We start from the raw sequence: 17,720 nt of genomic DNA, 5'->3' as shown, positions 1-17,720 counted from the left end.
CAATCCAAGAAGAAGATATAACAATTATAAATATATATGCACCCAATATAGGAGCACCACAATATGTAAGACAAATGCTAACAAGTATGAAAGGGGAAATCAACAATAACACAATAATAGTGGGAGACTTCAATACCCCACTCACACCTATGGACAGATCAACTAAACAGAAAATTAACAAAGAAACGCAAACTTTAAATGATACATTAGATCAGTTAGACCTAATTGATATCTATAGGACATTTCACCCCAAAACAACGAATTTCACCTTTTTTTCAAGTGCTCATGGAACCTTCTCCAGGATAGATCACATCCTGGGCCATAAATCTAAACTTGATAAATTCAAAAAATCGAAATCATTCCAAGCATCTTTTCTGACCATAATGCATTAAGATTAGATCTCAATTACAGGAGAAAAACTATTAAAAATTCCAACATATGGAGGTTGAACAACACACTTCTGAATAACCAACAAATCACAGAAGAAATCAAAAAGAAATCAAAATATGCATAGAAACTAATGAAAATGAAAACACAACAACCCAAAACCTGTGGGACACTATAAAAGCAGTGCTAAGAGGAAAGTTCATAGCAATACAGGCATACCTCAAGAAACAAGAAAAAAGTCAAATAAATAACCTAACTCTACAACTAAAGCAACTAGAAAAGGAAGAGTTGGAGAACCCCAGAGTGAGTAGAAGGAAAGAAATCTTAAAAATTAGGGCAGAAATAAATGCAAAAGAAACAAAAGAGACCATAGCAAAAATCAACAAAGCCAAAAGCTGGTTCTTTGAAAGGATAAATAAAATTGACAAACCATTAGCCAGACTCATCAAGAAGCAAAGAGAGAAAAATCAAATCAATAAAATTAGAAATGAAAATGGAGAGATCACAACAGACAACACAGAAATACAAAGGATCATAAGAGACTACTATCAGCAGTTGTATGCCAATAAAATGGACAACGTGGAAGAAATGGACAAATTCTTAGAAAAGTACAATTTTCCAAAACTGAACCAGGAAGAAATCGAAAATCTTAACAGACCCATCACAAGCACGGAAATTGATACTGTAATCAGAAATCTTTCTAGCAAACAAAAGCCCAGGTCCAGATGGCTTCACAGCTGAATTCTACCAAAAATTTCGAGAAGAGCTAACACCTATCCTACTCAAACTCTTCCAGAAAATTGCAGAGGAAGGTAAACTTCCAAACTCATTCTATGAGGCCACCATCACCCTAATACCAAAACCTGACAAAGATGTCACAAAAAAAGAAAACTACAGGCCAATATCTCTGATGAACATAGATGCAAAAATCCTCAACAAAATTCTAGCAATCAGAATCCAACAACACATCAAAAAGATCATACACCATGACCAAGTGGGCTTTATCCCAGGGATGCAAGGATTCTTCAATATCCGCAAATCAATCAATGTAATTCACCACATTAACAAATTGAAAAATAAAAACCATATGATTATCTCAATAGATGCAGAGAAGGCCTTTGACAAAATTCAACATCCATTTATGATAAAAACTCTCCAGAAAGCAGGAATAGAAGGAACATATCTCAACATAATAAAAGCTATCTATGACAAACCCACAGCAAACATTATCCTCAATGGTGAAAAATTGAAAGCATTTCCCCTAAAGTCAGGAACAAGACAAGGGTGTCCACTTTCACCGCTACTATTCAACATAGTTCTGGAAGTTTTGGCCACAGCAATCAGAGCAGAAAAAGAAATAAAAGGAATCCAAATAGGAAAAGAAGAAGTAAAACTCTCACTGTTTGCAGATGACATGATCCTCTACATGGAAAACCCTAAAGACTCCACCAGAAAATTACTAGAGCTCATCAATGAATATAGTAAAGTTGCAGGATATAAAATCAACACACAGAAATCCCTTGCATTCCTATACACGAATAATGAGAAAGTAGAAAAAGAAATTAAGGAAACAATTCCATTCACCATTGCAACGAAAAGAATAAAATACTTAGGAATATATCTACCTAAAGAAACTAAAGACCTATATATAGAAAACTATAAAACACTGATGAAAGAAATCAAAGAGGACACTAATAGATGGAGAAATATACCATGTTCATGGATTGGAAGAATCAATATAGTGAAAATGAGTATACTACCCAAAGCAATTTACAAATTCAATGCAATCCCTATCAAGCTACCAGGCACATTTTTCACAGAACTAGAACAAATAATTTCAAGATTTGTATGGAAATACAAAAACCTCGAATAGCCAAAGCAATCTTGAGAAAGAAGAATGGAACGGGAGGAATCAACTTGCCTGACTTCAGGCTCTACTACAAAGCCACAGTCATCAAGACAGTATGGTACTGGCACAAAGACAGACATATAGATCAATGGAACAAAATAGAAAGCCCAGAGATAAATCCACATACATATGGACACCTTATCTTTGACAAAGGAGGCAAGAATATACAATGGAGTAAAGACAGTCTCTTTAACAAGTGGTGCTGGGAAAACTGGTCAACCACTTGTAAAAGAATGAAACTAGATCACTTTCTAACACCGCACACAAAAATAAACTCAAAATGGATTAAAGATCTTAATGTAAGATCAGAAACTATAAAACTCCTAGAGGAGAACATAGGCAAAACACTCTCAGACATAAATCACAGCAGGATCCTCTATGATCCACCTCCCAGAATGCTGGAAATAAAAGCAAAAATAAACAAATGGGATCTAATTAAAATTAAAAGCTTCTGCACAACAAAGGAAAATATAAGCAAGGTGAAGAGACAGCCTTCTGAATGGGAGAAAATAATAGCAAATGAAGCAACTGACAAACAACTAATCTCAAAAATATACAAGCAACTCCTGCAGCTCAACTCCAGAAAAATAAACGACCCAATCAAAAAATGGGCCAAAGAACTAAATAGACATTTCTCCAAAGAAGACATACGGATGGCTAACAAACACATGAAAAGATGCTCAACATCACTCATTATTAGAGAAATGCAAATCAAAACCACAATGAGGTACCACTTCACACCAGTCAGAATGGCTGCGATCCAAAAATCTGCAAGCAATAAATGCTGGAGAGGGTGTGGAGAAAAAGGAACCCTCCTACACTGTTGGTGGGAATGCAAACTAGTACAGCCACTATGGAGAACAGTGTGGAGATTCCTTAAAAAATTGCAAATAGAACTCCCTTATGACCCAGCAATCCCACTTCTGGGCATACACACCGAGGAAACCAGAATTGAAAGAGACACATGTACCCCAATGTTCATCGCAGCACTGTTTATAATAGCCAGGACATGGAAACAACCTAGATGTCCATCAGCAGATGAATGGATAAGCAAGCTGTGGTACATATACACAATGGAGTATTACTCAGCCGTTAAAAAGAATTCATTTGAATCAGTTCTGATGAGATGGATGAAACTGGAGCCGATTATACAGAGTGAAGTAAGCCAGAAAGAAAAACACCAATACAGTATACTAACACATATATATGGAATTTAGGAAGATGGCAATGACGACCCTGTATGCAAGACAGGGAAAGAGACACAGATGTGTATAACGGACTTTTGGACTCAGAGGGAGAGGGAGAGGGTGGGATGATTTGGGAGAATGACATTCTAACATGTATACTATCATGTGAATTGAATCGCCAGTCTATGTCTGACGCAGGATGCAGCATGCTTGGGGCTGGTGCATGGGGATGACCCAGAAAGTTGTTATGGGGAGGGAGGTGGGAGGGGGGTTCATGTTTGGGAATGCATGTAAGAATTAAAGATTTTAAAATTAAAAAAAAAAAAATAAAAATTAAAAAAAAAGAAATAAAGAACGGCCTTGATAGTCTCAACAGACCAGACACGGCTGAGCAAAGAATCCCTGTGCTTGAGGATTTATAAATAGAAACTCTAAGAATAAGAGAAAGAGAGTGAGAACATGGACTGTAAAAAGTAGAAGAAAATATCCAAGGACTATGGGGTAATTACAAAAGGTACAATATACATATTATATAATGGGGATACCAAAAAGAAGAAAAATAAAGTAATGGAATAAATTTTTGAAGCAATGACTGAGAATGTCCCAAATTAATGTCAGACACCAAATTACAGATTCAAGACGCTCAGAGAAAATGAAGCAGGATAAATTCCCAAAATCTGCACCTATCTTGGGATATCATTTTCAAACTAAACAAATAAAAGATAAAAAATGAATAAAATACCTAAAATAAATTTAACCAGGGGATCAAAGTTCTTTGCTCTTAAAACTATGACATTGATGAAAAATTTGAAGATGATATGAAAATATGAAAAGGTATCCTGCATTCACTGAACAGAAAACTTATTATTGTCAAAGTGTCCATGCTACCCACAACAAAGTATAGATTAAATGAAATTCCTATTTAAATTAAAATAACATTTTTCAAAAAAATATAAAAATTTTAATTTTATATGGAACTACAAAAACACCAAGTAGCCAAAGTAATCTTGAGAAAGAAGAATAAATTTGGAGATACCACACTTCTTGATTTCAAACTATATTTTAAAGCTATAATAATTAAAGCAGAGTGGTATTTGCATAAAAATAGACACATAATTCAACAAAACAGAATATAGATACTAGAAATAAATTCATGTATAGATAGTCAATTAATTTACAACAAAGGAACCAAGAATACTCAATGGGAAAAGGAAAGACTTTTCAATAAATGGTACTGGAAAAACTAATGTTGGGAAATTTTTCCACATGAAAAATAATGAATCTTGACCCATATCTTACTTATATGCAAAAACCAACTCAAATGTATTAAAACTTAAATCTAAGACCTGAAACCGTAAAATCACTAAAAGAAAACATAGAGAGTAAGCTCCTGGATATAGGTCTTAGGAATGATTTTTTTTTCTGGCTTTGACACCACAAACTAAAGCAACAAAAGAAAAAATAAACAAATGAGACTACAAAAACAAAACAAAAAGGCAACCTATGAAATGGGAGGAAATATGTATAAATATTATCTTTGATAAAGGGTTAATATTCAAAATAAATAAAGAGCTATGCAATTCAACAGGGAAAAATGAAATAAAATAATCTGATTAAAAAATGGCCACAGAAACTGAATAGACATCTTTTTTTTCCGAAGAAGACAAATGAATAACCAACAGGTACATGAAAAGGTGCTCAACATCAGTAAGTCATCAGAGAAATACAAATCAAGGCCAAGAAGAGTTAACACATCATACCTGTTAGAATGTTGTTGTTTAGTCACTAAGTTGTGTCCAACTCTTTGCGACTCCATGGACTGTAGGCCATTAGGTTCCTCTGTCCACGGAATTTCCCAGGCAAGAATACTGGAGTGAGTTGCAATTTCCATCTCCAGAGGATCTTCCCAACCCAGGGGTTGAACCCATATCTCCTGCATTGGAAAGTGGATTCTTTAGTGCTGAGCCACAAGGGAAACTCATCTGTTAGAACATCATTATCAATAGAATAAGTGATAAGCAATGTTGATGAGGATGTGGGGAAAAGGGAACCATAGTGCATTATTTAAAGTAGTGTAAGTTGGTATAGCCACTATGGAAAACAGTATGAAGGTTCCTCAAAATATTAAAATAGAGCTAACGTATAATCCAGCAATTCATGTTCATTGCAATCCCCTGCTCATCACATCATTATTTACAATAGCCAGGATATGGAAACAACCTATGTGTTCAATGATGGATAAAGAAAATGTGCTGTGTATGAATACTCAGCCATAGAAAGGAAAAAAAATATTGCCATTTGCAGCAATATGGTTGGACTGCAAGGGCATTATGCTACCTGAAATAAGTCATACAGAGAAAGACAAATACCCTATGAGTTCACTAATATGTGGAATCTCAAAAAAAAAAAAAATACTGAGTAGATATAGATTGGTGATTTCTAGAGTCAGGGATAGGGTATGGGCAAAATGGGTGAACGAGATCAACAAGTACAAATTTCGAGTTATAAAATAAATCATGATGATATAATGTACAGCATGATGACTATAGTTGATAATGCTGTATTGAATATTTAAAAGTTGCTAAAAAGAGTATATCTTAAAAGTTTTTATCACAAGAAAAATATTTTTGTAGTTGACATGTGACACATGTCAAATAATCACATCAACTGGCACAGGTCAACTAAACCAACATGTCAACATGTCAGCTGAACTTATTATCATAATCAATTGGCAACACACAAATATGGAATCATTATGTTGTATGTCTGAAACTAGCATAATGTTATTTGTTAATTATGTCTCAAAATTAAAATAGTAAGAGATTGTACCAAGCACTCTCAAAGCTCTTTTACCTAACTTGTAAGTTTCTTGAGGGCATATGTGTCATTGAGTCTAAGCTCCTATTGCTCACCCTACAATAGCCCAATAAAAATCAAGAGGCAAATTGTTGGGTGCCGGGGGCCAGCGTGAGGAACTCCGCCCATGGCAAAGGTCAAGAGGAAGGAGGCTTGGCATACACAAAGGCGTGATCAAGCCTCAGGAAATCCCCTGTTCCCAAGCATCTACCCCAAAACCAGAGTCTGTTTTATGCTCTCACTTACACCTCTGACTTTACGGGGGGCTCTCTCCCATAAACATTTCTCTCGGAGAAGGAATAAACGTGCAGCTCCAAGGCAATAAAAATTCCTGGGCATGACAAGAGTGTTTCAGCTTACGGACTCCTCTGAAGATTATCTAGCCCACCTGTATAGGTTTGTCTGGCCACATGTGATTGTTTACAGCCTCCCAATCTGAGAGGCATGAGATGTTTTAGACTTACTAAAGGCAAATTCTTTTGGGGAGTTAGAAATTATTAGTATAGTGGGTTGGTTAGAAATTATATTGGTGAAGGGTTTTTCATTTGTTGTGTCAATAATTGCTGCTAATTCCCTGCTCTGGGTGGGACAAGGATGTCTCAGGTCAAACCTCTCTGCTGACAGACTAGCTTGTATGACAGGATTATCCATACTCCTGCCACTATGCACATGATTGTTTACTACCTCTTAACCATAAACAGCACAGAGAGCTTTGGAGTATTTTGAGAGTCTTAATTAGCGTAGGGCTTTTTCTTCTTGTTGAGTCAATGATTGCCGCCAGGCCTCCATATCCTTAGGCACCTTGGAATATATTAATAAATGTATTTGGACTATAGAAAAGGAAATATAGTAGTTTTTGATGTTAGCAATACTTGACTTTTTGAGTTAATGGATTTTCTCTTTTGTAATAGATCACTGTACTTTGTTATAAATCACTGTGTCCTTGCTATGTAAAAATGTAACTTTATCACTATCTTAAGACTAAATAGATCTTAAGGGGAGCATTGGTGAAAGGATTTTCATTTGTTGGGCTGATGTTTGCTGCTAAATCTCCATGTTCCCTACCCTTATAATGAATATACCTAGCATATAGGAAGAAATAAGTATTAACCTTTAAGAATGTAGGAGAAATAAGCATTAACCTTTAAGATTAATCATGTTAACCTTGGGTTAAATAAATTCCTTTCTTGATTGTAACTCACTACACCCTCACCCTATAGGAATGTAACTTTATTTGGAGGGTGGTGCCTGGTTTAAGAAAAAACACCTTTGGAAGAAATAAGTTTTTTGGTTATCAGAAAGAAAGGATCATAAAATCTGTAAGACCTTTTTATGTAAAGCACCTGATTTTCTTAAAGGTCAGGACTGCTGGCCCCCACGTGACTCTGTATTCATCCCTATGTGTAACAAAAGGTATATAAGCAAACCCCAAAATAAAGAAATCGGATCAGTTTCCAGAAAAACTGATTCCCCCATGTCGATTCTTTCTTGCTCCCGTTTTTCTGGCTGAATTCCCATCTGGAGCATGGATGCTATTCCACGTGATCCAAGTTATTCAGCCTCTTTTTCTCCACTAATCTTCCTACTACGCTATCCGTTTCTAATCTCTCTATATATCTGTAATTAAATATGTATTTTTCCAAAGACGCCGACGCCGTCCCCCCACCTTCGAATCACCCTGAATACACCGGGGCTGGACCCCGGCAGTTGGGCAAGGAATAATGACTTTATTTGGAAAGGCAGCAAATGAGAAGGTGGTGAGCTTGTGTCCCACAGACCCATCTTGTCTGAGTTAGAATTCAGAATTTCTTTTTACTAAAAGCAGTGGGAGTAAAGCCAAACACTTCTTGGTTCCCATCAACCTCTGGACGGGATATATTTAATTTCTTCCTCCCTGCAGTCATTCACAGTTGGGACTGGTCAAGATTTATCTTATGAGCAAAATGAAAATATTTTAGCTGAATGCTTATTACCTGGGAGTCAGGACCCTCAGAGATGGACCATTATGTATAATTTAAGCTTATAGGCAACATCCCTTTAGTGATTGATTTGTAATAGAATACAAAATGTTCTTCCACATTACAGATGTTGTATCTGTCTTGGTCATCCACTATATAATCAAGACCTAGTACTGTGTCTGGTACAAAAATAATAAATATTCATTTCAGTTCAGTGCAGTTGCTCAGTTCACTTCAGGACAGTCACTCAGTCGAGTCCGACTCTTGGCGACCCCATGAATCGCAGCACGCCAGGCCTCCCTGTCCATCATCAACTCCCAGAGTTCACTCAGACCCACGTCCATTGAGTCCGTGATGCCATCCAGCCATCTCATCCTCTGTCGTCCCCTTCTCCTCCTGCCCACAATCCCTCCCAGCATCAGAGTCTTTTCCAATGAGTCATCTCTTGCATGAGGTGGCCAAAGTACTGGAGTTTCAGCTTTAGCATCATTCCTTCCAAAGAAATCCTGAGGCTGATCTCCTTCAGAATGGACTGCTTGGATCTCCTTGCAGTCCAAGGGACTCTCAAGAGTCTTCTCCAACACCACAACTCAAAAGCATCAATTCTTTGGCACTCAGCTTTCTTCACAGTCCAACTCTAACATCCTTTCATGACTTTTGAAAAACCATAACCTTGACTAGATGGACCTTAGTCGGCAAAGTAATGTCTCTGCTTTTGAATATACTATCTAGGTTGGTCATAACTTTTCTTCCAAGGAGTAAGCGTCTTTTAGTTTTGTGGCTGAAGTCACCATTTGCAGTGATTTTGGAGCCCCCCAAAAATAAAGTTTGACACTGTTTCTACTGTTTCCCCTTCTATTTCCCATGAAGTGATGGGACAAGATGCCATGATCTTCGTTTTCTGACTGTTGAGCTTTAAGCCAACTTTTTCACTCTCCACTTTCACTTTCATCAAGAGGCCTTTTAGTTCCTCTTCACTTTCTGCCATAAGGGTGGTGTCATCTGCATATCTGTGGTTATTGATATTTCTCCCAGCAATCTTGATTCCAGCTTGTGTTTCTTCCAGTCCAGCGTTTCTCATGGCTGTTGCTCAGCCATGTCCAACTCTTTGTGACACCATGGACTGCAGCACACCAGGCTTCCCTGCCCGTCACCAATTTCCAGAGCTTGCTCAAACTCATGTCCATTGAATCAGTGATGCCATCCAACCATCTCACCCTCTGTCATCCCTTTCTCCTCCTGCCTTCAATCTTTCCCAGCATCAGAGTCTTTTCCAAGGAGTCAGTTCTTTGCATCAGGTGGCCAAAGTATTGGAGCTTCAGCTTCAGCATCAGTTCTTCCAATAGATATTCAGGACTGATTTCCTTTAGGATTGATTGATTTGATCTTCTTCAGGTCCAAGGAACTCTCAAGAGTCTTCTCCAACACCGGAGTTCAAAAGCATCAATTCTTTGGTATTCATCTTTCTTTATGATCCAACTCTCACATTCATACATGGTGTGAAGTGAAATGAAGTCAAAGTCACTCAGTTGTGTCTGACTCTTTGTGATCCCATGGACTATACAGTACATGGAATTCCCCAGGCCAGAATACTGGAGTGGGTAACCTTTCCCTTCTCCAGGGGATCTTCCTAACCCAGGGATTGAACCCAGGTCTCCCGTATTGCAGGCAGATTCTTTGCCAGCTGAGCCACAAGGAAAGCACAAGAATACTGGAGTGGGTAGCCTATCTCTCCTCCAGCAGATCTTCCCAACCCAGGGGTCAAACTGGGGTCTCCTGAATTGCAGGCAGATTCCTTACCAACTGAGCTATGAGGGAAGCCATGATACTGGGAGTATATTGCTTCTTGTTCTGAAAAATCTTGGGAAGAAGAGGCCAACCTGAGCTAGGGATGCCGTATCATATATTATACAAAAATAAATTTGAATTATCAACTGTTTTTTGTGTTTTGTATTTTTGTTATGATTTTTTATTTATCACAGTTTTCAATAGTGAGCTAATTTTTTTTTACTCTACTCTTTTATATCTGAGTGGGCACTAGATGGGGAAACAGTGGAAACAATGTCAGACTTTATTTATTGGGCTCCAAAATCACCGCAGATGGTGACTGCAGCCATGAAATTAAAAGACGCTTACTCCTTGGAAGAAAAGTTATGACCAACCTAGATAGTATATTCAAAAGCAGAGACATTACTTTGCCAACTAAGGTCTATCTAGTCAAGGCTATGGTTTTTCCTGTGGTCATGTATGGATGTGAGAGTTGGACTGTGAAGAAGGCTGAGCGCCGAAGAATCGATGCTTTTGAACTGTGGTGTTGGAGAAGACTCTTGAGAGTCCCTTGGACTGCAAGGAGATCCAACCAGTCCATTCTGAAGGAGATCAACCCTGGGATTTCTTTGGAGGGAATGATGCTGAAGCTGAAACTCCAGTACTTTGGCCACCTCATGGGAAAAGTTGACTCATTGGAAAAGACTCTGATGCTGGGAGGGATTGGGGGCAGTAGAAGAAAGGGACGACCGAGGATGAGATGGCTGGATGGCATCACTGACTCGATGGACATGAATCTGAGTGAACTCCGGGAGATGGTGATGAACAGGGAGGCCTGGCGTGCTGCAATTCATGGGGTCACAAAGAGTCAGACACGACTGAGCGACTGAACTGACTGACTGAACTGGGCACACAAACAAGGACACCTTCAGGAAGTTCCAGGTAAAGAACTGAGATATTGGGGAAAGCAAGGCTGGCATTTTCAGAGAATTATCTTTAGAATTCTCCTTACCACCTGGTGAGCCTTATCCTTAGCAGAGTAGCAAGTTGCCTCCATTAAGTGATTTAAGCAAGTAACATTGCCAGCTCTGTAACAGGGTTATTATGAGTATCAGACTAAAGTCTTTAAAATAGGACCCAATGAATAATCACCCTTGATAGTGTTAGGTATTTGTATTGTAAGTTATTGGAGCCTAGGATGAATTCATTTAATGCCAGTGTTCTGACAGAAGGGGTTCAGGCCAGTCTGGATGGAGGAGGACAGCTACGACATGGAGTATCATCTGAGCTGGGGAGGGCTCCCTGGAAGAGCCTTCTGTAATTGTGGGGAGCAAAGACACCTCTATTTGCCTGGGATGACAATGGAGCCAAGCAGCGATAGAGAGACATTGAAGCTTAGCCTGAACTCCTTTACAAATTTGCCCAAGGTCATCTCTATTCACTTCCTGAGACAGGAGAAACTTCAAGGCCTCCTCAACCTGCCCTGGGGACATGACCTCCTTCTTCCCTGTCTGTTAGCAGCAAAGTTGGAAAGAGGGGCACTTCAAAGAGCTGGGCTTGCTGCCCAGAGCAGGAGATCTGAGAGCTGCCTCCACCCACTGTTGTGATCCTCTAGTCAGGCTGAGATCAAAAGCGTCTCCAGCTGTTCATCTCTTCACACACACATACTGAAAAGCTAATCATATTAGCCACTTCATAAGGGATAAATTGTTATTTCTTCTCCATTTTGATTTCCCCCTCTTCACTCTGTGCTGTGACTGGTAAATGATTTCTCTCTATCAGTCTCTCTAGGAATTCCCTGTTTTTCTTATCTGTTATGTCACAAAAACTCTTTTGCTAGGGTTTGGACCCCTGTGTGCCCAGCAAGAATAAACCACCTCCTGGGACCAGCAGCTTCAGGCTCTAGATAAGCTCCTGAATCCCATACAGATGCCACCTCTCTCATGGCTCCATGATCCTGCTGTTGTCATAAGAAAATGTCTAATAGCCAAAATAACTGAAAGAACAACTTATTCCTCACTAGAAGGATAACTTAAGAAGAGTATGTTTCTCCCTCACAGATGCTTAACTTCTTGTTTTCAAAAGTATAGATTCCAAGGCTATGCCTTCAGAAATTCTGACTGTAAGTATGTGGAGGGATCAAGGGTCTGTATTTTTCCAGCTACCCCAGGTGACTCTGCTATAGGTGAGTTGGGGAAGCACCCTTGGAAAACCTGTGGGCTGAGAGCAAAGCACAGAGTCACAGGAAGATAAGATGGTAGAACGTAAGAAGAAAGGGACACACAGTGGAGTTTTACTAGGAGGTACTAGTCTGCCTCCCACTACCTCTTAAGAGTCTGAGATTCCCTGGTGGCTCAGATGGTAAAGAATCTGCCTGCAATGCAGGAGACTTAGGTTCAATCCCTGGATCGGGAAGATCCCCGGAGAAGGAAATGACTCACTCCAGTATTCTTGCCTGAGAAATCCCATGGACAGAGGAACCTATGGAAATCTCAGGGACAGAGGAATCAATGGGGTCGCAAAAGAGTCTGTCTTCACTGAGAATCTATAACTATCAAGAGTCTGGAGATGTCTGGGAAATATCCCTTCTCTGCTGGTCACTGGGAGCATTGTTGATGCCTAAGCCTGACATCTGTAGCTGGTGAACAAGGTGGCACTTCCTTCAGTTTGATTAGGCTCAGCAGTTTTTCCTTAATGATTTGCTTGGCACTGCAAATGCCATCTCTCAGCCATAACCTCCATGTAGCCCCTAACTTAGGCTGTTAAGTTTCATAGCACTTGCTGTGAAGTTTGTGCTTACTCCTGAGGTGCTAAGTTTCTCAGCTGTTTTTCCACTGGGAATACTCAGGAAGCTGTGGGTTCCTCTGCACCATATGAGAAGAAACCTCGGAACATTGTCTATATGTCTTGAGCAGTCCAGCAGGCATTTCTAACATACCTCCTGGGTGGATCCCTAGTAAAGATACGGTCCCTCTGAGGTGGCTTAAGATACTTCAGTTCTTCGCACAAAGAAGTGAGGGACAAGCCCCAACATGACAGGATTCAAACTTATCTGACTATATTGAACATCCATTTCTGACATGGGCAAAGGTATTCCAACTACTTGTCAAGAATCATTGGTCAAAGGAGTTGGCCCATTAGGGCCATGGGATTTTAAACTGGATATCTATAGAGGCAGCAGCAAGGAAGAATTCAATTGCTCTCTTTTTCTCTCTATTTTAGGTGATGCTAAATTGGAATTTTTTCCTACTATGAACATACTCTGTTTTCAATAGGAAAGTAAATGAGGTGAACACACCACATTAGGCCAAGATTGGAGATAAGCAGAGTAAAGAATGAGGAGATTGCTACGAATGCTGAGGCACAGTCTTCTCACACCATGCATTCATGTTCCTCAATAACTTCACTCTGTCCTGTCCCTGACTCTTCAAGCTAGTTTCTGGTTATTATTATATGATTAATATCTATATATACATTATATTATATATATAATATTAATCAGCATGTATTAATCATATGTGTCCATGTATGTTAGTTGCTTAGCTGTGTCCAGCTCTTTGTGAACCCATGTCTACAGCTCCTCTGTCCATGGAATTCTCCAGACAAGAATATGGGAATGGGTAGCCTTTCCCTTCTCTAGGGGATCTTCATGACCCAGGGATGGAACCTGTGTCTCCTGCATTGCAGGCAGATTCTTTATAATCTGAGCCTTCCGGGAAGCCTGTATTAATTGTATATATATGATTAATGAGGCAACCTGGATTCCTAACGCTGTTCCTGTAATTAGTCCCACAGTCGTAATTGATGTTTATCATATTGCTCTTCTACAACCCATTCTACAATAGAATTCCCTTTTACTCCTTACTATGGATGTGAGAGTTGGACTGTGAAGAAAGCTGAGTACTGAAGAATTGATGCTTTTGAACTGTGGTATTGGAGAAGACTCTTGAGAGTCCCTTGGACTGCACGGAGATCCAACCAGTCCATTCTAAAGGAGATCAGTCCTGGGTGTTCTTTGGAAGGAATGATGCTGAAGCTGAAACTCCAGTACTTTGGCCATCTCATGCGAAGAGTTGACTCATTGGAAAAGACTCTGATGCTGGGAGGGATTGAGGGCAGGAAGAGAAGGGGACAACAGAGGATGAGATGGCTGGATGGCATCACTGACTCAATGGACGTGAGTTTGAGTGAACTCCGGGAGTTGGTGATGGACAGGGAGGCCTGGTGTGCTCCAATTCATGGGGTCGCAAAGAGTCAGACATGACTGAGCAACTGAACTGAACTGAACTGATCAACTGGTATTTCTGCTAGTTTATGTTGCTTTTCCTAGATAATCCACACTTCTTGAGATAACTCTGAGAGCTCCAAGGCCTCTGTTAGTCTGTAATTATTGCAATTGCCCTTTTAGAGTTATCATTAAACAAGGAAACATCAAAAAGTATCCTGAGAAATTCTATATGTTCCAGACATGCTCCTCCCTGCCCCATTATTGCTTCACTTCAATTCATTCCCACGGAGCAGGGAGGGACATGATGTTAATTTGGGCCATCTCGTATCAATGAACTTGTGTGACACTGGGCCAGCCTTTTCACTGGACCGTATTTATTACCTGGTGGCATTCTCTGATATAAATATCAGCTTAGATCCTATATCCAGCAGCCCTTGAAAGATCTGAATAGTCCCCTTTCCCAGGAAACTGTTAGCTTGTTGACAGTTGGGAGTCCTTTGGGAAAGTATTGGACCAACTGCTACTGTATTATTTCTGTGCCTTTCTAAGGTTCTTTCTTAAGAAGACTCAGAGAGCCCTTCAATTGATATGCTCTGAGTCTAAGAACAGGCTGATGTTTGGAAACTAGCTGAGGAAATTCTGATTTGTCCAGTGAGACAGCTGATATTCACCTTTACTCACCAGATATAGATCTTGTTTTGGTTAAATGGGTCAACCAATTCTTTCTGGCTGTATATCTATCTAGTTGTTAAAGATTACAAGGCCTGGCCTCTATTGCCATAGATCCCTGTCTGCCATTCTGACCTTGCTCTCTGTAAGGGCAATTATACACCCTTTGCCTCTGATGATTCAGAGTAGCCACCTTGGGATTTCCCTACTTCCCTTCCAGTAGGTTAAGACTTTGCCTTCCAATGCAAGGGATTGTGGGCTTGATCTTTGATCAGGGAACAAAGATCCCACATGCCAAGGGGTGTGACCAAAAATATAAATAGATAAATAAATGCAATATTATAAATCAACTATTATTTCAATTTAAAAGATGTTTAAGAAGTAGCTGCCTGATAAATCTCAATCTGGAATTCTATCATATACATTGTAACTATCCCCAAAACATGTTAGGATTGTCTCCAGAGGCTTTTCAGGATATAGGAGGCCCTCATGGCATTAAAATATTATATTCAGCTTTATATCTTGGCCCCATCATCCATCTAGCATCTTCAACATTCATCTCCAGGTATTTTCTCTAAGTTCCACTCTGTTTCTTTAATGAGTGAGAGATTATTTCCCAAGTAGGCTAAGGTAAAACTTGACCCTAGTTATTGGCCTATAAATGAGAAGGTCTGTCTTTAGGAGTGCAAGAATTATTTTTAAGGCATCTAATTCAATGTGGTATTTTCTTGGCCTCCACGCTGCTTGCTTCATCAGGGAGAAATGGAATATTTATACCGCAAAAGAATCTGGGGGTCCAAGGTTCTCAAGCACATCTATTCAGATATCTTCATCACAGATCTCAGATCAGACCATTTACTTTAGCATGGGAGACTTTGCAGGGATTATGAATTTATCTTCTCTGTTATCTAGTTACTCTCAAAATCAGATATTATGGTTGATTTTCAGTATAATTTGTCCTTGGTTTATAAGATATGAAGATCTCTTTAAATGTTGTCATTAAACTCTGCTGTTTTCATGCAGTTCCCTGAGTGGTCTGATCTGAGCCTTTATTTTCTTCCTTGGGGCACTAATGACACTTAACGTCAGTCAAGGAGCTTGTCTTCCTATCTCTCAAATGTTGCCAATATTAGATATGTCAAGGCATTCTATGCCAACTGATTAATCACAGGTAAGATCCTTAGTAATGTGATGAGACACCCCAACAATGGTTATCACTACCCCACCACCAGAAATGAGGTAATTGCTGCCAGTTGTCCTAAAAAATGATTGATTTTCAATATTCTACTTTGAGACTCTCTTCTTGGAACTACATTTGGGGCCAGTTTCCTTAGTTTGGCTACTTCTAGAAACACTCTGTGAGGTATTCTGAATTCTGAAACACTCGAGTGAGGTATTTTACTTAGAATCTCAGGAAATACCAGTAGGAGAGTGAGGAAGTCAGGTGAGGAGGGGAAGGAAATAAAAAAGGATTTTTTAAAATCATATATATTGAAGCTTGACTTCCCTGGTAGCTCAGATGGTAAAGAACTAGCCTGCAATGCTGGAGACCTGGGTTCTATCCCTGGGTTGGGAAGATCCCCTGAAGAAGGGAATGGCTACCCACTACAGTATTTTTGCCTGGAGAATCCTATGGTCAGAGGAGGCTGGTGGGCTCCCATCCATGGGTCACAAAGAGTTGGACACCACTGAGTGCCTAAGCATGCAACACATATATTGAAGCTTGAGCCCAATGGGACCAATGTAGGAATGCCTCTCAGAGTTTTCTCCACTGAGGAGGGAGTTCCAGTATTTATTCTCCAAATCCAGAAAGTCATTTTAATGACCAAGAGGTGTTACCTCATGAATATTTCAGCCCTGCTATGGAGGTGGTCAAAACAGGCCCTAGGCTCCAGAGGTTGGAAGTCAGGCTGACTTGCACCAAAGTGGTGAAGGGGAGATGGTATAGACAGGACACCAAGAACAACCACTACAGCTGTGGCTGGTAACTTTCATATTTGGTAGCCCTAAGTGACTTTCAGATGATTAAAAATCACTAAACCTAAGCCCCCTAAAACTGAGTTCCTCTGCCAAGTTTATGATTAACCTCTCTATCCAGAACTTTATTCCCTTTCTTGTCCCATACCTGTTCTCCCTAAGATTGAGAAGTATCAAAGAAAGTCCTTGTGGGCCCTCCTAGGTACAAAAGCCTTTCCATGTCCTTCATTTCTTATTTGTAGGAAAAGTCTTCAGCCTCCTAGCATGCATGCTCAGTAGCTAAGTCATATCCAATTCTTTGCAACCCTATGGACTGTAGCCCATCAGGCTCCTCTGTCCATGGGGTTTTCCAGGCAGGAATACTGGGGTGGATTATCATTTCCTTCTCCAGGGGGTCTTGTCACTCCAGGAACTGAACCCATGTCTCTTGTGTCTCCTGCATTGGCAGGTGGATTCTTTACCACTAGTGCCACCTGGGAAATCCTCAGCCTCCTAGATATTTCCTGAATTCCAAAGGGCAAGTTCAAACAGTTACTAATTAGAGAAAGGGAGAGAATGCAGAAACAAAGGAGGAAATAATAATGAAAGAAATAATAGTATAGCTATAAAGCAAGTTCTTAGTTCCTCTTCATGGGAAATGTACAACAGTCTGACACATATATTTGAATCGTTCTGTGGGAAACAAGGCCTCCACTCAGATGGAGAGTGGTAACTGCATGCTGAGACCACAGATCAGTCAGAACCAGAAGGCTGATGATTGAGATTCCTGGGCACCACCCTGT

The sequence above is a fragment of the Ovis aries genome, chromosome 3 (genome assembly GCF_016772045.2).
Source record: "Ovis aries strain OAR_USU_Benz2616 breed Rambouillet chromosome 3, ARS-UI_Ramb_v3.0, whole genome shotgun sequence".
Taxonomy (NCBI): Eukaryota; Metazoa; Chordata; class Mammalia; order Artiodactyla; family Bovidae; genus Ovis; species Ovis aries.
This window is presented reverse-complemented; position numbering follows the sequence as displayed.